A 22,063-nucleotide genomic window follows, 5' to 3' on the forward strand; every position below is an offset into this window, starting at 1 on the left:
AAGTCGAGTGTTTTTTGCCACCCCAGTTTCATCTACAAGCATGTCATGCATGGAGCAAATTTTCTTGGAAATATTGTGACACTATATATGAGTAAACATAGCATTTTTTGGTAGACTTTACTACATCTTTGCATGCTTGGGATGTCCCTAATGATACTTTGCAATAAAATACAAAGATGAACTTGAAGAAGGTATACAAGAAGAGGTGAATATATTTAAATTTCCTTCTCTATAATATCAAGATATTTCTCTAGCTCATGATGTAGAGAAAAAGCTTCTCTCCATTGGCAGTAAATTTGTTGAGAGCCTATGCAAGGCCCTCTCCCATACAATTAGAAATCATCTTTTGTGGGTAATAATCATCCATTGAAGTATCTTTTCAACATTGTAAAAACTTCAACATTGTAAACAAGTAAATTGTATGCCAAAATTTTGTGGCTTTGCCACAAATCCATTTGAATGCCTTTTTAGGTGTATGCAATAGGATGTCTCCAAAATGTAAGTGTGTCTCTACATCTTTTCTCAATATAAAACATTAATTTTATATAGTTATCATATACATTTTTTATTCGGCATTTTTTATAGTGTACACTACAAGATAATGCTTCCATACACGCGCATTTGATACACGTGATAAGTTACGGGCATGTGTATGGTCGCACATGTATATGAGTAATATCAGGCGCATGTATATGGGCATCTAAATTCGCGTGTATATTGAGTTCATAAATGCGTGTAACAGAGCGTGTATATACATGTAAAAATTATGTTTTAGACGTAGATATACATGCTTTATTACACACGCGAGAGCAAATATTATTTAAGAAAAAATCCATACCTTTCATAGTACATTACAATATATATCATTACACAATCCCACTACATGCATTTACAACAATATATATTCAAAAACAAATCATGAGATGATAATTAAAAGACAACATATACAATAGAATTGTCATCAATTTAGAACAATACAATGATGGATTGGATAGGATTCGATCTCATCTTCAATAAGATCCATCCTTGCCAAACGATCAACATCAATATCCATTTGATCAATTTGTAAGACTATGATTAAATTTATTCCGCTATCGATATTATGTCCATTGATAATGGTACCGATGCCCTGATCATCCTCATCAACATCACCATCATCAATGGTAGGGTCATCCTCATGATCATGAGAAATGGCACGCTCATCCTCATTATCATGATCATCTCTTATTTCTTGATCATCGATCACAATATCTTCATTGGCATGTTCGACATCATCTTCATTGCGGCTTGCTACATCCTCCATATCCTCCATATCAGTGAACGTATTGTACATCACTTTGGAACGTGGTGCAACAGGGAAGACGTACCACCATTTAGTGTCATGCACCATTGGCAGATAGATAACCTACTCAAATACACATACTAAAATGTATTAGCATATCAAAAGTCAAGGGGTACGTGAGCTTAGATATATATGTACATGAAACACATTAGTAAAAAAACGCATACTTGCTCACATTGTTGTGGCAATACGAGCCTATCTTTCTTTGTTTGCCAAAACTTTGTAGAGTCAATAGTTACGTAGCCACTTGCATGGCATTTTATCGTTGCCTTAGGCCCTTTTTCCACCACGTTCATTTGCCATTTGACATCCAAAACATACACAAAGAAGCGACGAAAGTCAAGCCTAAATATGTCTTGGATTGTGCCACAATAATCATTCATTTTTCCAGTGGCTCCCTCAAAGCTACTAATGATACCGCAATCTTGTGTATTCCTCTTATCATCAATTCTTTGTGTTTGAAAATACTTTCCTTCACACCATATAGCATTGAACATAGTGCACTGGACCAAAATAGAAGCAATATTTGTGTAAGCAATGTGAATAAATATTAAAAGCAAATCACTTACAAGTAATGCAAAACATTAGTTCTATGTACCTTTAACATGCATCCTCGTGCATACTCCCATTCTACCGCCATGATATGCAGCCCCTTGTCTCTCTCTGCTCTCTCCATTTCCTCATACAACCAATCAACATGAATATCATTCGGAAGTGTTGCTAGATGCTTAGGGTACGCTTTATGAGAGCCATGTTACCTTCGAAGAAAGAGAGCTCTTTCTAGTTGCCTTCTTGTCTTTGCATCCTCATATCTTGTAACCCATCTGCTCATCACATTACTATTAAGTATGCAAGTGAAATTGAGATCATCAATCAATGCTCTGTCAATTACTTTACTCTGTCCTTTTTCTTGAGGCACAATAGAGGTCATCCTCAAGTCCTCTTCATTGCTCCATAGTCGCGGCAAAGAGCTGTCCACTTGACTAAGAAATTCTGAAATATATACAAGAGACTCTTGTATCAACCAACCCTCGCGGCCATGCTTCCTTCAGGCCTTGCACTTTGCCTCTTAAAGTCTTTTAAGGTCTTCATGAAGCACTCTAGGAAGAATATCCAACGTGCATGCACAGTGCCGCATAAAGCAATTTTGTCCACCAAATGCACAATGAGATGTAGTTCGCTTATGAGAATGGTTCGCGGAAAAGTTTCCTCTACCAAACAAACCATCTCCACTGCCATAACACGCGCATCATCCAACGTAGATGGATCAATTGCTTTGGAACTAACATATCTGAAAAACAAATGAATAGTACGTTATACCTAGCCTCATGCACGTTCATTTTGAAAAACTATCAAATCAAAGTGCAAGGTATAATGAGGGGTGATCTGACATGGGTTTTACATACCTCACAAGCTCGCCCACCTCATAAATACATTTTTTCAAACTCTTGTTTGCACAATGGTCGATGCTAGTAGTAGGTAGTATGAACTGTGCACATAAGAGCACATGTATATATGGTTTGAGGCATTACAAAATTTAATTTCAACATACAAGACTTGGAAAATACTTACTTGGAGCATCTTGTGCCAATCGTGGGACTTCAACCCGTATAGTTGCTCAACACCTCTTTTCTTAGTGGTTGTAAAGGCTCCCTTCAATGATCTCATGCATCCAGTGGGAGTACGCAAAGTAGTGATGGCTTGCTTTACCTACTTCTCCTCCTGCTTTGATATAATCCATGGTGCATGTGGAAGACGAACGTGCCCACCCTCCTCTCGTGGGCCAAGCTTGACGCATCCATCCTGCGACTCGCAAATCCCCCCATACGCTGGCATTGTCTCGTTTACCAATAACATGTTCCCAAATACCAGATGCCACATTCTTGAAGATGTGCATGGGATCAAGAAGATGGTTGATCTTGAGATGGGTCCAATATTGTAGCCAAGAAAAAATGGAGTACCTACACAAGAGATGCCATGACATGATTGCTCTATGTGATCTTTAATCCAATTAGAGACTACACAAAAGAAGATTGAAAAACATTATTGTACCTGTTCATGCCATCTGGAGGAAGAACATTTGTAGACTCCCAAATGCGCTTCCAATCTTTTGCAGGAAGTGTTTGTGGAGGAATGTTACTTTTACTAGCAACATATTTAGGATGGTCTGACGGGAGAAATCGATGATAATTATCGAATGTGGTCTTACACAAACCATCAGCATACTCATGTACTAATGAAGGGCCACAAACAGGACATGCATGTTTACCCGATGTTTATAAATAAAAGCTAGAATAATAAAGTCAATAGTTGTAATTAATATAACCAATAGTATTAGAGTAGGGAGTTATTTGAATTCTTACCAGAACAATCGCTGTATCCTGGAAAGTCATGCATTGTCCACATCAACACTGCTTTCAAGTCGAAGTGTCAAGAGGAGGGAGGCCTACTAACATCCACCAACGCAACACCTCTCCATAGTTCCTCCAACTCATCAATCATTGGTTCGAGATAAACATCCATGTGCTTTACTTTATGTTTCCCTGGAATTAGAAGGGATAACATAAGATGTCCCTTCTTGATCGCCATAATTGATGGTGGAATGTTGTAATTCACCAAAAACACAACTGGCCACACACTGTACGCAGTGCTTTTGAAACCAAATTGATTCACTCCATCCATACCTAGGCCAAGTCTCAAGTTTCTAGGATTTGTTTTGAAGCTAGGCCACTCATCTTCAATATGCTTCCAAGTAGGAGTGTCTGTGGGAATTCTCCACATGCCATCATCCGATCGATGTGAGGAATGCCATGACATGAGCTCTCCTATGGATTTGCACTTGAACATGTGTTTGATGCGAGGGATTATAGGAAAGTGTCGCAAGACTTTACGAGGTACATCAAAACTCTTCACATATGTTCTATACCTTGGTTCACCAAGTGGGACAATGTCGAGCCTCCTTATGCGTCCCACGAAAGAGAATGCAATCATTGACACATGCATGTATGCGATCATAATCCAATCCTCCAAGAGATGTCACATAGCGCCTTGCTATGTCTCTTGAGGTGGGTTATCTACTCCCCTTTGGAAGCATGTTTGATAATAGCCTGCATCCAATATCATCAACAATTAACGATTAAAACAACGATTAAAACATATTGAGATTTATTCATTGCGAAACCCTTTACCACTAATTCAAATTTGCAATTTAGCATGTCTACTTCAATAATGTGTCAAGACTTGCATTGCTCCATCCATAAACTGTTTGTAGATTGAGTAATTCAAATGAAACACGTAAAATAGAGAATGTGCACCCTTTAAATACCGGTGTCGATGAAGCAGATGCTCTTGATTAGTTTCATTGTTGTCCATAGCTTTGGGATCATCCCTAAAAAGATGCCACACCATATCATCAACACTTCCTCTTCCACGACTCCATGGGGTGTAGGGTTATTGTCATCCCTTTCCCACTCATCTCTGACAATAGATCTCGAAGCTCCAGCATCATCTCGTCGACGCTTTGCATACTCTCGCCGAGCATAGGGCACCATGTTAGGGTGTGGTACTACATCCTGCTCCAATTAGAGTATATATATTAACAACTCCATTAATTTGGACACCATGAGTCCTTTGGATACTATCAATTTACATCTACTCACCTCTGAACCTGTTTGATTCCATTCTCCATACATGGAGATGTGAGTCAAGGTGATTCGACGTGCTCGTACAATGCATCGTTAACATCGATTACACATACACTTGATCCTTTGTCCCAACCACACATCGCGATTACGGTGACGCATTGTCTCATCTTCACCAGAACTGCTTGAGGAGGTTGATGACATTCTGTGAACAAAAGACCAAATACATAATCATAATAAGTTTTTAATCAAAGTATAAAAAGTATCTGTATATATTGCGTGTATCTACGCGTTTACCCTATGTCAAAATGCGTGTATTTGTGCTGCAATGTTACCATACATGCGATTATACACGTGATCATACATGCAGTGGTCAATGTCATACTTAAAACAAAATCCGCCGCCTACTCCAAAACCCTATCGCTTTCTTCAATTTCATCTTCTTCGTCGCCACCAAAGCATCACAAGTGCAAGGAGCTTGCAGGCGGGTGGAAGGAGCATACACACGGGTGCACACAAAAGCCAAAAAGGAGACTCACTTGTCAAGAGGTGAGTCAATTGGTCCTTTCTCTTCCCTTCCTTTTCTTTATGCAAATGTCCCTTTTCTTTATGCAAGTGTCTCTATCCTTTCTTCTCTTTCCTGCAAGTTTCCCTTTTCTTTATGCAAGGGTCCTTTTCTTTATGCGAAAGTGACGTAGGCGGCCTTTTTTTGGTACTTTTTTTCGCAGAATCATGTGTATAATCGCGTGTATGCCTGCGTATACTCTACTAGACAGTTTTTTCATGCGAAGATACACGCGATCTTGGATGGGATTTTACATGCAATACACTTCATGATGCATGATGCATGATACACTTCATGATACATGATGCGTACAAATGGATTCTTTTTGCAGATTCTTCATGGATCCAGGTTCTTCATTCGATCCATTTGCGTACGAAAATTGGATGATGGAGATGTTAAATCATTTTGGGTGCCACCCTGGCCCAGTTGAGCTTCCAGAGTATATGTATGCCCATCCTCCTCCTAGATTCCCTGGTATCATGAGTCACCCCGCTCCAGAGTGCCCATGTCACTCCACAACCTTCTGTGCATGCGAGTCCGGCGAGGAGACATACCCCTTCCCAAACACACTCACGCACCCCCTCCTAGGCACCGTCACGTCAGGGCGCAGAGCCACCATCACGTACTCCCTCATAGCCACCACCACTGTCACACTCAGTGTCACGTCCACAGTCACGTACACAATCCCCCAGTCGTGACTCCACCCGTAGTACAGAGGAGAGCAGACGTCGCAGTAGGGAGAGCAGATGCCATAGTAGGGAGAGTGGGAGTGGAGGATGGGGAGGATGTGACGGATGCTTTGGTGAGGGAGGTGGTAGGGCACGCGATGAGAGAGGAGATAGAGGGAGAAGAGTTGGAGGAGATAGTAAGGATGAGGAGGTGGTGAGAGAGGTAGAGGGAGAGATATACTATGATGTGACGAATAGGGGCGGGATAGTGATGGATGCGAGGGGAAAGAGGTAATGGAATACATGCGTGGGGTAGTATTAAACTTGTATAGAAATTGTTTTATTAAATTTAAATATCAAATTAGTTGATTAGTTGGGGAGGTGATAGATGTTGTACCCCAATCCCCCACATGCGACATTCTCGGATGTATGGGAAAGGACACGAATAAGGGAGATCTTAAGTAATAAAAGATCTCACCTTAAGAAACTCGCATATGATGATGGGGTAAATCAAGCTGTGGTTGCTATCCTGCCGAGAAACCTGCCACTACCCACAAATGCAAGTGGAAGGAGGCAAAGAAACGAGCAGAGGTTGGCGTAAAGAGCAGTTAGCATGTGGAGGCATGACGAACCAGATGGAGACCATTGGATCTTCACATTTTCGATCTAGAGGCGTCAAGTCATGGGAGGCAGAGTTCGTAAGTATCTTGCCACCTTATTTGATTTTTTACTTAATTCATTGATGCGTTGATTGTTTTAATCTTACAAATTGTGTTGATTATGTTACAGTGATGGGTTATGGGGAGGAAGCCCACAGCCCATGAGACTGCGTATGCTCGTCGACATAGCAAACATGACACGTGGGCCCTCTTCAAAACCGAGGGACGTAGCAGTTTAAGATGGCCATGAGACCGTATGGTCGACAGGTACTTGAAAACTCTAAACGAATGATTTTGGTTTATTAAATTTTGAATTACATATATATATATATATATACTTATATATGATATACTACTTGAACAGGCACAAGCTCCTGTTGATGATCCACCCACCGCCGCCGCTGCTCCTGCTCCTGCTGGACGTGAACGACAGGGTGAGCACTACTCTTCGGACATGTATACCGATGTGAGCTCATCTGATCCTGGAGGGAGCAGCTTGTCATCATCTGAGCCTGAGTAGTACTCAGACTTATAGTATCACATCCGTATTAAGGATGTTTGTTGCATTTTTTTCTCTGACGCCTTCACTTTATACCCGCACTTAGTTTTGACACACGAGCATTTTTTTTGGAGGCAAGCAAGAAGCTAACATCAGGCAATTTTAAAAACTTTAAACCTTAGCATGATGCGAATCGCCGCCACGCAGCATGATACGAAACGCCAATGCATGCATTGCATCGAGACGTCACCCACCCGAACCCGCGTGCGATTGAAGAGAGAGGAGATGCGACCATAATCGCTTTGCCGGCCTATGTGCTGTGAGCAGAGATGCTGTGAAAAAGAACTAATCCCTTGGTGCTGTGAGCTACAAGGAGGGGTCGTCGACCCTTGGTGCTGTGAGCTTCGTGAGTCGTTGTTGCCAGCCTGTTGTTTGCGGAGGCTGTGAAGGACAAGGAAGCTTCGCCGGCCTATGTGCTGCGAGCAGAGATTGTGAAGAGGAAAGAAGGTGAACAGTCGCGTTGAGACTGTAGAGAGAGAGATCGCCATCATTATTGCCGCTGGCCTATGCACTGTGAGGAGCAGAAAAAAAAAAGCAACCCTTGCCAACCATCGCTACAGTCCGGCACCGAGACAGTGAAGGAGGCTAACTCGCATGCTCCTTTACATGCACGAGAATAAAAGGGAAGTGCTCATTCCCGCATCTAGAAATGGAAGAGTGAAGGAGAAAAAAAAATAATGATCCACCCCGATTGCGTTGCAGAGAAATGACCTGCATTGCAGAGATATAACCTCAATATTATATTTCTCTTTTAAAGCTTTACCTTTAAAAAAAAAGAAAATATCATTAAAAAGAGGCTTTTCTTTAAAAAAAAAGAGTATTATTAAGAAGAAGCTATCACCACGTTCATTTGATCAAAAGGGAAAAAGGAGTTTAAAAAAATAAAAGCTTAATAATATTATTTCTTTTCATTGTATGTGAAGAAGGGAACAAGAAAGAGGAGAAGATCTTCGTAACAACAAAGCAAGTGCAATTCTCGACGACAAACAGTAACCTGGTTTTGCAATATTCAAAAAATTGAAAGCATTGTAAAATTCAACCCTTGAGGGCCGTGAGGACATTGTTTCTCGTGGAGAGCATCATCGGCAAGCACACAAAAATTTTATCAACATCAAGAAAAAGTGGCCAGATAAGATTTCCTCGCTCTCTTTTTCTCATCATAAAGAGCTACATAATTTGTCATGTAAATCAAACACGTGCACATCAAATTCAATAAAAACAAGGCACATTTCACGCTACATTTTGCTTCACTTGGTGTCGTGGTGTTATCTCGCTCTTTTGTCATTTGTCAGAAAGATTCATAGCACACATTCCTATTTACTAGTGCCTTCTCCATTGAGGTGTTGGGAGAGTGTAGCATTATCTTTGTTGGATATCTGGGGGGGTTGTCGGGTTTTGTCCTCTTTGCCTTGCTCGTACAGATATTTCCCATACAATGTGGTTGTATATATATTTTTGTAACTGAAGCCATGGGCTTTTTTAGATAAACCAATTTGATTTTGTATATATTTGTTTATATTGAAGCCATGGGCTACTTTGACATATGGACTCCCTTCTTGTATATATGTTTTTACATAATGAAAGCCATGGGCTTATTTCAGCCCACATAAAAATTTGATAGTATTGCATTCATGTCTTTCTTGAATCGTGTATTGATAATGTCGTTCGTGAATCGTGTATTGACAATGCACAAAATGTTCTCCGTGAATGGTGCAATGCACAAAAAAAAAATCCAGAGAGTGCTATTGGGTGTGCTGGAATGCTGGAATAGATTTTAGGCACCAACTACCACTCTCTAGATTTTTTATTTTTGCTCTTTGTTCGCGTGTATTTGCACGTAAATCTGCCAAAGTCACGTTTATATGCGTAGAAAATCTATTAAACACGCGTGTATCGGCGTAGCAAAACTAGTAAAACGTGTGTATAAGCCCATGTATCAATGCATCTGACGGGCATCAGGAGCATATTAGAAAATGGGGATCGTTTGAACCAATGCCAGCCAACTTGATGATCTGAGCCAATTTTTCAGTTAGTATATAAACTTATGAGATGAAATGTAAACTCATGGTTTGTCATATGTAATGTTGAGTGTCATTTTTAAATAGGGCTCATTAGGATGAGGAGGGTATGGACATTCGTGCATAAGTACTACACAATATGCCTCATTATTTTGTCATTGGGAAAAACTTGAGGAAGGATTACAAGCATTGTTAGGAGCACTTGGAAAGTGGACCATGTTCAGTACATTTGGAAGACCCAAGATTTCCTCCATATGAGATAGAGAAAGAAGATGTTATTGAGGAGATTATCACACTCACTTTTTTTAAAGAAAAAGTGAGGAAGAGACACCTAACTTTGAAACACATAAAAGAGAGGATGTGTTACACACAAGGAGGCTAACACACCATTGTACGAGGGTGCACAATACTCAACTTTGCGGCGGGCATGCTTGGAAATCCTCAACTTACAAACAACATATGGATGGAGCAATAATAGTGTAAATAGCCTACTCCGGTCCTAAAAAACAATTTGATGTCTACAAGAAGAAGTGATGCTAGAAAAATACTCTCCAATCTTGGTATGGATTACACTCGAATTCATGCATGTCATAATGATTGTGTGTCATGCAATGTCCAATTTATGGAGAGGATCGTTATAGGAACGATTTACAGGGTGCAAAAAATCTGTAAAAGGTATTGAGGCACTTTCCTATTATACCTCACATTTAACACATGTTCTGGTGTTAATCCATTGTTGAGTTAATGATATGGCATGTGAGCCATCGTTCAACCGATGGCATGATGAGGATTCCTGTCGACTCACCAGCTTGGGCTCACATTGAGGATGGATGGCCAAAGTTCAAATATGAGCCCCATAATTCATAGCATGGATTAGGTATGGATGGAGTGAATCCATTTGGATTGAGGTCTACACCATGGTCCACATGGACATTATTATTGTGAATTACAATATTGCTCCATGGATGTTCATAAAGAAGGGTCATGTGATTCTTGTGCTTCTTGTGCCCGAGAAGCACAAGGTAAAGAACATGGATGTATACCTTGAGCCCTTGATTGATGAGCTTGAGCAATTATGGAGAGGCATAAAGGTGCATGATGTTTCTCGTCCAATTTCATGCCGCAATGCAATGGTCAAGGGTATCTTGATGTGGACTATACATGATTTTCCAGCCCATACGGAGTTCTCACGTACGTCATACTCATAAATTGATTCTCATATAAGCATACACAAATGATTCATTTATAAAGCTAATGTATTGTAATGTCTATTAACTTTCAATTCTTACATGCCAATTTTGTAGGTCTCACAAGTGTAGGATATAATGCATGCATAATTTGTGGTCTATCACTTGTATCCAAACAAGCACATGCACTAAAGAAAGTGGTGTATGATGCACATCATCAATTTCTTTCTCTAAAACACCCTAATTATGCTCCATCAGAGATTTCTCCGATTGTGATGAGAGGTGCAGAGTGGGAAACCATGTGGCATTCACCTCCTACAATGCCATTGGAGGGAAGATGGAGAGATGGAGAGTTGGAGGGTGACTCCCATCACAACACCCACGGGCATGAAAAGATACTCAATCTTTTGTCATCTACCATATTGGACAAAGTTAACAATCAATCATCTTTTGGATCCAATGCGTATTTTTTAGAATGTGGCATCAATGATTTGGGACCATCTAATTGGTAAAAAAGACACCCATGCAATAAGGGATGACCTAAAGGATATCGGATGCATGGAAAATTCATGGCCCAGGGTAGTCAATCATGGAAAATTCATGGCCCAGGGTAGTCAATCACAAGGTGGTTTACCAAAGGCACCATGAAAGTTGACAAGGCAAGAGGAAAATAATGTCAATAATCAAATTTCATCTTTTTGTACACCAACCGGTGTAATGCACTCATTAAAGGGTGCATGTACAATAACAAAAAAGAAGGGTGAGCATCCATTGTATGGTCTCAAAATCACATGATTGGCACAAGACGATGTACGTACATACATAACTATATCTATTTTTTGGGCACTCCTCGGTTTATGTTTTGTTGACTATACATTGATATTTTATTGTTTTCAAAAATTAATTTCACTAGTTCATATTTCCAATATCAATTGGTGGGTGTGGAGAAGAGAAATATCGGAATGCCATCTATAAATTAGGTAGACTGGTAAGGTGAGTTCCAATAAAAACTATAGATTTGTGTGTTTGGTATAACATATAGATTTGAAATAATCTATTCTTATTTAATTTATCATTTCTTCCTTTGTTGAATAGGTGGATAGTGTCAAAGGAGATTAATCTAGATTCCATTAAGAAGGCTCGAGTTGTGAGTCAATTTTGGTGGTGGTGTGTATGATTGAAGAAATATTTTCAAGAAGCATACTCACAACTCAATTGCATCTTTTGGTACATTTGGTGGATGGGGTGGCTATATGTGGCATTGTTCATAGCTGGTGGATGTTCTTTCTTGAACGCTTCATGAAAACCTTAAAGGGATTTGTGAGATAAAGGGCAAGGTCAGAAGGAAGCATGGCAGAGGGATGGCTGGTGCAAGAATCCCTCGTATACATCTCTGAATATTTGAAAGAAATTGATTCATCTATGCCTAGATTCATGTATAACGATGAGGATGAAGAAATGATGTCATATGTGCCACATGAAAAAGTACACATTCAAAAGATGGATGAGTCCATGCACAAAAAGGTCATTACATTTTGTCTTCTTAACACTTCTATGATAGAAAAGTGAATTAAGAAATATGAAGATGCAAGAAAGATAAGGATAGAGGAGAGAAGAGCATTTAAGAGACCAACACAAAGGCACATAGTATACCACCCAATCTAAAGGCTCTTCTAAGGATTGCAATATTGAATGGCTTAGAGATGCCCTAGAGCAAGCCAAAAGGAAGAGAGAGGAGATTACAAGAGAAGAATGGGATTATGCAAGGAGATATAACTACCATGTAATTAAAAATATTTTGCTAAGATATATAATGTTGAATACTAAATTGCTTACATATAAGCTATATTAAAGATTTTTGATTGGGTTGCAGTATAAAGTGCATAATGCAATGTGGTCAAAAGGTCAACATTTTTCGCACTCAACGTGTGGACTCCAAGAGACAATTATGATTGTGGTGTAATGACAAGTTTTGCCCAAGAAAGTTGAGCTAGTAGAAGAGATAATAATACTATAGCAGAGAAACTTGAATATTGTAGAACAATTCAAGACATCTTGAAAATTGGATTTAGAGATTTCAAAGTGTTCATCTTTCATGTAAAGTGGTTCAAAGTGGTATATAGAGGTACTCAAGCAACCGTCCTCAAGAAGCATCCAAGCAGATTTTTTGCAATTGATTCAACTAAATTATGGAAAGATTGAAGAGACACATACATTCTACCACAACATTGTGAACATGTTTACACTTAATGAGATCCTAATTGGTGGTATGTAATGCAAGTCGCTCCTCGATCTAAATGTATATTTCAAGATCAAGATGTTGAAGAAGAAATGCATGGTGAACAATCAGTGGAGGATGCAACTAACAATCAATATGACGACCATGAGAACCATGATGATAATACCTTGACATCTTCTTCAAGTAGTGGAATAGGACTGTATTGATATAGGAGCCATTGAAATGGTGGATTTAGAGATAGGCCAATTGGCATGCATGAATTTATTGCAAGATGGATTTGATGATGGTACAAATTAAATATATATCATCATAACATATATACACCTTGCTTGGTTTGTATAACGATTTGATGATTTTTTAATTTTATTTTAAAAATCTCTAGATGTTTGTCAAGATTTTTAGGTTTTAATTTATTTTAAGTTTTTATTTTTACTCAATTTTAACACTATTTTTTTCCCAGCATCACTGTGAGTGGCATTTTTATAAACAGTGTTTATACCAGTGTTTATTCAACGCCACTCATTGACGCTTATAGCCGTAACGTTAAACGTTGTTAATGATGCCTTCTCTTGTAGTGCATCCTAGTGTTATCGCATTGGGCACAATTGCATTATTCGCTTCTCTTCTAGAGTTGACTAGGTGGTCCGAAACCACGTAAGTGCCGGGTCTTGATCGAAACCCACAACATTACAATATTGGTTGCGTTATTTTATTTATTTTGATTTTATATGGATATTTATGTTGGTAGTTTAATTAATTAATCGATATAGTTGATGTAACTACTATAGATCCTTATGTTAAATAATGAAGTTGAGTTTCCAAGAAAGTAAATGTTGAGATTCTCGACTTTGGACATCAATAGATTATTATTTTATCATGAGGAATGCACGTCATTTCATTCCATTTTGGGTACTGTCTATATTATTCTATGAGAGTGGATCGTTATTTACATTGGACATGTAAGAATTATCTTATAGACATTTGATTTTTGGTAAAAAAAGTAGTAAATATTCCTTGTTTGTATGGTCATTTTTTAGTTTTAACAAAAACAATGTATATTTGTAAGGAGGTACGGTCTGACCAAATTCAAGGATTACTAGGAGAGGGTTGGGAGGCACGCTCTATTTTGTACATGCGTCTACACTACCAAAGATGGATGCAACAGCACGGGACATGGATCCCACTTCAAGCCTCAGAAGAAGAAATTATGCTTATTGAGGTAGATGTGATGATGCAAAATGGATGGATTGAGTGAGTGGCAGCAAGTAAGCATTGGAGTCTAACAGACCTGCGTCAACACTTTAGCATCATGGGCTTTGACAATGTGTCAAGTTTCAAGTTGATTGAGAAGAAAGGTATATCTGATTCCACTACATGTCTAGAATTAACCCTTACACTTTCTCGTTATTGTGCCACTTTCTATATTTTTACAGATTGGGAAGCGTAAGGAGGGGACAACCATGAGAATTATGTATAGGAAAATATTTTGATTTTTCCTTTGATTGTAGAGGGTGGTTGAAATTGACGCATTTGCAGGGAGAGGTGGCGGCAGCAGAGACCAGGCCAAGGTCCATGGACATGATGCTGCATTGGCGCACTATCTTGGTCAGCTTCTTGTGGATGGCATCGCCATTATCCATAGGGACTACACCCCTCAATCTGCCTTCACTCTCTTCTTTTTGAAAGCCCTCTCTAAGGTGCTCTGTGTATCTTCTATGGCACAGAGCACTAAATGTATAGTTCTGATTTAAAAATCCCTTGTCTTTGATGTTTTTGGTTCTGGATTTAGGGGTAAGCTTCTTGCTCGTATAGGTATAGCCAAAAGCATAGGCATAGAGGATCCTCAAGAAATAGCCCAATCACTCCTTGAGCACACTCTACCCAATAACAAGAGAAGGAAGCTCAATATTGTAAGAAAGCTTTTGTAAAGATGATGTATCACTTCTTATTAAATGAATACAATACAGTTTTTGCAAACTTATTTTCATCAAGTATATCATTGTTTTTTCTAGTTTGTACCATCAATGTTTTTGTGAATGCGTCAGAAAAGACCCTGGGAGCCTAGGGGAGAGTGTCAGAATAGTGCAAATTCTGAGGCTGCACCGCTGCTGTAGAGCCCAAATTCGCACTGTTTTGGCACAACTTCCTTAGCCCTTAAGGAGCAATTCTAATGCATTGGATAACAAATAATGTATTTTTACACATGATTAAAGGTATTTTTTTCTTGTAAATTATTGTTTTTCATTTAATCAACGTACTCAACTTCATTATAAATGCATCAGAAATGATTCTAAGTGGCTAGGGAAGCAGTGCCAAAACAGTGCGAATTTTGAGCCTGCACCACTGCTATAGAGCCCAAATTTGCACTATTCTGGCATAGCTTCCCCAGCCCTCGAGGAGCAATTCTGATGCATTGGATGACAAATAATGTATTTTTACATATGATTAAAGGTATTTTTATCTTGTAAATTACTATTTTTTATAATTAATGTACTCAACTTCATTATAAATGCATCAAAAATGATCCTGAGTGGCTAGGGGAGCAGTGCCAGAACAGTGCGAATTTTGAGCCTATAGCGCCGCTGTAGAGCCTAAATTCACACTGTTCTGGCATAGCTTCCCCAGTCCTCCAGGAGCAATTTTGATGCATTAGATGACAAATAATGTAATTTTACACATGATTAAAGCTGTTTTTATCTTATAAACTATTGTTTCTCATAATTAGTGTACTCAACTTCAGTATAAATGCATCAAAAATGATTCTAAGTGGCTGGGGGAGCAGTGCCAGAATAGTGCGAATTTTGAGCCTGCATCGCTGTTGTAGAGCCCAAATTTGCACTATTCTGGCAAAGCTTCCCCAGCCCTCGAGGAGCAATCTTGATGCATTAGATGACAAATAATGTATTTTTACACATGATTAAAGGTATTTTTATCTTATAATTTACCATTTTTCATAATTAATGTACTCAACTTCATTATAAATGCATCAGAAATGATCTTGAGTCTTTGGGAGTAGTGCCAGAACAGTGCAAATTTTGAGCCTCCAGTGCCGCTGCAGAGCCTAAATTCGCACTGTTCTGGCATAGCTTCCCCAGTCCTCTAGGAGCAATTCTGATGCATTGGATGACAAATAATATAATTTTGCACATGATTAAAGCTGTTTTTATCTTATAAACTATTGTTTCTCACAATTAGTGTACTCAACTTCATTATAAATGCATCAGAAATGATCCTGAGTGGCTAGGGGAGCAGTGTCAGAACAGTGTGAATTTTGAGCCTGCATCGCCACTGCAGAGCCTAAATTCGCACTGTTCTGGCATAGCTTCCCCAGTCCTCTAGGAGCAATTTTGATGCATTGGATGATAAACACTGTATTTTCACACATGATTAAAGGTGTTTTTATCTTGTAAACTACTGTTTCTCACAATTAGTGTGCTCAACTTCATTATAAATGCGTTAGAAATGATCCTGAGTGGCTAGGGGAGAAGTGCCAGAATAGTGCGAATTTCGAGCCTACATCGTCATTGCAGAGGTCAAATTTGCACTGTTCTAGCACAGCTTCCTTAGTCTTCCAAGAGCATTTCTAATGCCTTGGGTGACAAACTGGCACATGATAGACACTCCATGTTAAACAAACATGATGACACCGAGACATTGTAAGAGAAACTTAAAATTTTAATTATCAGAAGGTTACAAATGAAAGCCAGATAGGCTTGTTACAAAGGGGGGTTTGAAACAAAAGAGTTGCTTCTATGTATCTATATGCATGTACCTATTCTCATGGAAAATTCTATAGAATGTACTAAGGAATTTATATACCTAAGTATCCTCCTTACCACATCCAAGTGTGGCTTTCTTAGGGCTTACATAAGATGACTCACTAACTTAACCAAGGTATCCCCATGCCTCTGCCACATTAATAGATAACCAGCACATCACTTTGTTGACTTTCTCATGCTCATTCTTAAAGGCCTACTACGACTCAGGGGGTGCACTACTAAGAAACCCTATGTATCACGTGCATTTAAGGGGTATTTAAAAATCCCCTTAGCTATGAATTTTTCATGAATAAAATGACCCCTTTTTTCTTTATAAACTTACCGATTTTTTTTCAAAATAAAGTAAAAAACCCTTCTGTAAATGTATTTATGTACATTTACCTCAAAATTTTCAATAAAAAACCCATTCATTGGAACTCACGTGCTATACTTACATATTTTTAGGTGAACCCCCCAGGCCTACGAGTGACATTTTCTTTTGGAAGTCCGGCTTCTTATCACTTGAAACAAACTCTAAGTATTCTTTTCCCATGAAGAAGTTTTTCATCCTTCCATGCTTGGAAAGTGTTCTTGTCTAGCTTCTTTCTCACAATCTAGGATGGACTATCAGACATGGTTACCTGCATTAACTTACAAAATAGTGCAGCTTGTAGAAACTTACACTTATAAAAATAAACCTATATTCTCTAACATAATCACCTCCTATGGTAGTGTAAACATATTATATTACAACTTCATATGGAAAAATCACATATTATGCATCCACTAATAACCTACAAATCACATATTATGCATCCACTGATAACCTACAAATCTCAAGTTCTCTACACATACCATCCCGTAACTAAATTTTTATTACAACTTCACACATAACCAGAAATTGGGTATATACAATCAAAATCAACACTCTCAAAAAGTGATTTTGTGAAAAACCTACAAAACCAAAATGGGGATGTCCTCAAATATCCAAATTCTAAAATCACTATGGGAAGGATGGCTTTAATGTGATAGTGCACACCTTACTATTGTGCATGCTTGCTATTTTCTAGCAGTTAGATTTGCTTCTAAATAAAAGGGGAAGAGGTGGAGTTATCCTTACCCACGTACAACGTTCTTTTCTTGCCTCTTACTTCCCTCTTGAGATATTTACACAAATTAGCACTCTAAAACCATGAGAAGGTGGCTGGGAGAGGTACTTACCTCTTTTTCGTGATGTTGAAAGAGAGGATTAGAGGACCTATAAACCCAACAAAAGGGTAAGGAAAGGATTAGTAATGCATACATACAAAAGCTTATGCAAGCTGTACTGCTATACAAACCTTATGCAAACTATGCCGCTATGCAAGCCTTATGCAAGCTATGCTAAAGCTTATGCATAAAGCATGCATGAGGCCTTATGCATAATAAAGATTTAAGCACAATGCTTTATGCATGAGGCCTTATGCGTAAAGCACTATGCACAAGGCCTTAAGCATGAGGCCTTAAGGATAAAACTATTCATGAGGCCTTATGCATAAAGCATGCATGAGGCCTTATGCATAAAGCTATGCATGAGGTCTTATGCATGAAGCATTATGCATAAAGCTTATGTATAAAGCATTATGCATAAAGATTATGCATAAAGCTTATGCGCAAACCTACAAAACAAATCCCCAGCACCCAAGGGTACAATAATAATAGAGGAAAGAGAGGAAAGATAGAAAAGCACTTACCTCTTTTTCATGATGTTGAAAGAGAGGATTAGAGGACCTACAAAACCAACAAAAGGGTGAGGAAAGGATTAGTAATGCATACATACAAAAGCTTATGCACACTATGCCGCTATACAAGCCTTATCCAAACTATGCCGCTATGCAAGCCTTATGCAAGCTATGCTAAAGCTTATGCATAAAGCATGCATGAGGACTTATGCATAAAGCTTTAAGCATAAAGCTATGCATGACGCCTTATGCATAAAATATGAGTGAGAAAAGAAAAAGATATTGTTCTGTACAAGATCACTGGGGCTTTGAGATACAAACATTACCTCTCTAATGGATGAATGCATAGCATAGAAAACTCCAGTGAGACTTTGGAGTGGTTGTTCCTCAATAGAATTAGAGGGAAAAATATCTACAGAGAGACATAAGAAAATGGAGAATCATAAGAAAATTTGAAAGAAAAAATCCAATATTAGCATGTTGTTAAAGCTGCGTTTATATTACACTAACAATTTGAAGGAAACCTTGGTCGTTGGCCTTGAATGTATAGGTCTCCAAGGGTATACACATGTTGCACTATGGCAACCAGTCCTTCCTTCTTAGTATGCTTGAAGCCTTGTAGGTGCCCCTTCCAATGATGTAGCATATTCCCCAGTTGTTGACGCACTCGATGTGGTCCCTTAGAGCTTGGTTGCATGTAGACCCAAGCCCCAACCTTGAATCTTATTGGAGCCCAAACTCCATTCTCATCTCTTGTGTTATGTAGCACAAGCTCTTCCACCTTCTCCGTAGGTCTTCTCACATTACTGGAAGAGGCCATGGTGGTAAGAAAAGAGAAGAAGGGAAAAGAAAAGCTTGTTTTACAACAGAGGAGTGGAGAGGAGAGAAAGTTCAAGGTTTTCAGTGCAGCAATGGAAAGCTTAAAAGAGGGTTAGAGTTTGAGAATAGGCTTCCTGAACCTAGAGTAGACTAAAGAGGGATAGAGTTTCTGCAGCAATGGAGAGGGAGGGAGCTTGAGAGAGAGCGAGAGGGAGATTGACAGGGAGGGAGCTTGAGAAGGAGGGAGAGAGGGAGCTTGAGACTGAGGGAGCTTGACAAGGAGAGGGAGAGCTTGAGAGGTATGGAGTTTCTGCAGCAATGGAGAGCTTAGAAGAGGAAGAAAGAGGTTCAAAATGAGCTTTCCAAACCTAGAGTATGTTGGGGGGAAGTTTGAGAGGGAAAACACACTTTTGGGAAAAAACTAAAAATTTTCAATTTGATTCTAGGTGGGGGGACCTCTAAGTTTGGGCCCAAGAGGTAGGAGGACAAGAGTAGTAATCAGGCCCCATTAGCAAACCAAAGCCTAGGCCCCCTAGGGTCAAAGAAGTCAAAAATGTGCACCCAGCCCTCTTCCTATTGGTCCATTCCTAATCAAAAGTTAATCCAAGAAGCCCTCTTTGGGTCCAAAAAATTCCTAATGTATGGATGGTTCTATGCATAGAAGCTCATGCAAATGCCTCTATACATAGAGGCATCAGTGCATAGAAGCTCATGCATAGAGTCTTATGCATAGAGGCTCATAGGTTTCCATGTATAGAGGCTTATGCATGAGCCTCTATTCATACAAGCAAGCATTAGCCGCATGCATTATGCATTAGCCTTATGCATGCATGAGTCTCATGCCTAATGTATAAGACTTTCATGCCTCATGCATAATGACTTATGAATTATATGCTTCATGGATTTTACATGAGCCTTAGGCATTAAGTCATATGGATGCATTGAGCCTAAGCATAAGGCTTATGCATAAGCCTCATGTGTGTCCCATGTATGAAGCTTATACATTAGCTTTATTAGGCATGCAAAATGTATGAGCCTCATAATGCATGAACCTCATATACATGCAATATCCTAACAATAAGGCTTATGCCTCATAAGGCTCATGCATCACTACAAGAGAATGAGGGTCTAGCAATGACACAACAGCACTTTTATAACTACAAGGGCACGAAGATGTCAAGCCTATGTCGTTGCTAAAAATGTTGTTATATTTACTACACAGAGCAAAAATCCTATCACTTGTTTAAAAAAAGCTTGGGCACGGACTGGGGAGTCATCACAGAACTCCCCTATCTGCCCTAGCATTTTTAAAATACAGATACAGTAAAACTAACACAAGTTCAAATCCTACTCATCGGCATGGACACATGTAATGTAAAACTTTACAAATACAAAAAATTAGAATTCATGGTTTGCAAATGTCATAATTCTATTACAATACTTGGTGAAATTACATAAGTGTATGGGTACAAAAAGGTTATAGACAAAATAAAGCATAATGAAAATCTATGGAGTTAGGGGTTGCATTTGAGGGGTCTAAATCTCATGCATTTCAATTATTATTGTCCCTTGCAGCTCCACCCTCTTCTCTCACATTTTGCATATTTGCATGACCTTTTAGAGTAACATGGTTGCACATTTTCATGACCCTTTTTAGTAATACGGCTTGTAGAAATATGATCCTAAAATACATTAAAACTAATGCAAGTGAAAAATAGTTTTGAAAAAACAAAGCCATTATGGTTTTAGGAATGTACTTACTTGCAATTCTTTCTAAGCATGTCCTCTAGAAGTAACAATCCATCCTTTATCTTGCACCCTTTCAAAGAGATCTTCCAAACCCCTTGTAATGCAAAATTGTATTCATCTTGGGTAGGGGTCCACTGCTTCAAGCTATAGCTTCCAAACCCTTTTGTGCTACAAAATCATTTTCATCTTGCGTAGGGGTCCACTTCTTCAAGCTATAGACATATAAACAAATGAACATTGATTTTATGTTGTTATTTAAGGTAACCTTTTATTGAAATATACGATACAATTTGAGGCTATATACTTATAAATATTGTTGGGATATCCACTCCTCCTTCACGTGTAACATCGCGCTGCAGGTTATTTGCCATCTATCCAAGAATAAACATAAATACTTAAAACTCTTATGCATACTTAAGACTCTTATGCATACTTAAAACTCTTAGTACCCATCACATCATGGGAGCTACCGGCATGCATTGGGAGCTACCAGCATGCCTTGGAACTACCTGGCATGCCTTGGAAGCACTGGCATGCATTCGAAGCACCTGGTATGCCTAGGTAGCTACCGACATGCTAATGTATAAGCCTCATGCATGAGGCTTATGCCTATGGCCTAGGTAGCTACCGGCATGCCTAGGTAGCACCTAGCATGCATTGGAAGCTACCGGCAGGCCTAGGTAGCTACCGGCTAATGTATAGGCCTCATGCATGAGGCTTATGCATATGGCATATGTATATGTCTCATACATATGGTCACCTCTTGAGAGATGCATAACTCTCTAAAGGCTATGTATAACGGCTTATGGCTAATGCTTAAGCCTCATGCATAAGCTTTATACATGATCCCTATGCATGAGGATTTATGCACAAGTCTCATGCATGTGGCTTATTCATAAGCCTCATACATAAATCTTATGTACAAGCCTCATGTGTGAGTCTTATGCCTATGGCCTAGCTAGCCACCGGCATGCCTAGGGAGCACCCGGCATACATTGGAAGCACCGAGCATGCATTGAAAGCTACCAGCTTAGCTAGGTAGCTATGAGCATGGTAATGTGTAGGCCTCATTCATGATACTTATGCATATGGCATATGCATATGTCTCATGCATATGGCCACCTCTTAAGAGATGCAT

The sequence above is a fragment of the Cibotium barometz genome, chromosome 13 (genome assembly GCF_041138505.1).
Source record: "Cibotium barometz isolate CiBa-2024 chromosome 13, ASM4113850v1, whole genome shotgun sequence".
Taxonomy (NCBI): Eukaryota; Viridiplantae; Streptophyta; class Polypodiopsida; order Cyatheales; family Cibotiaceae; genus Cibotium; species Cibotium barometz.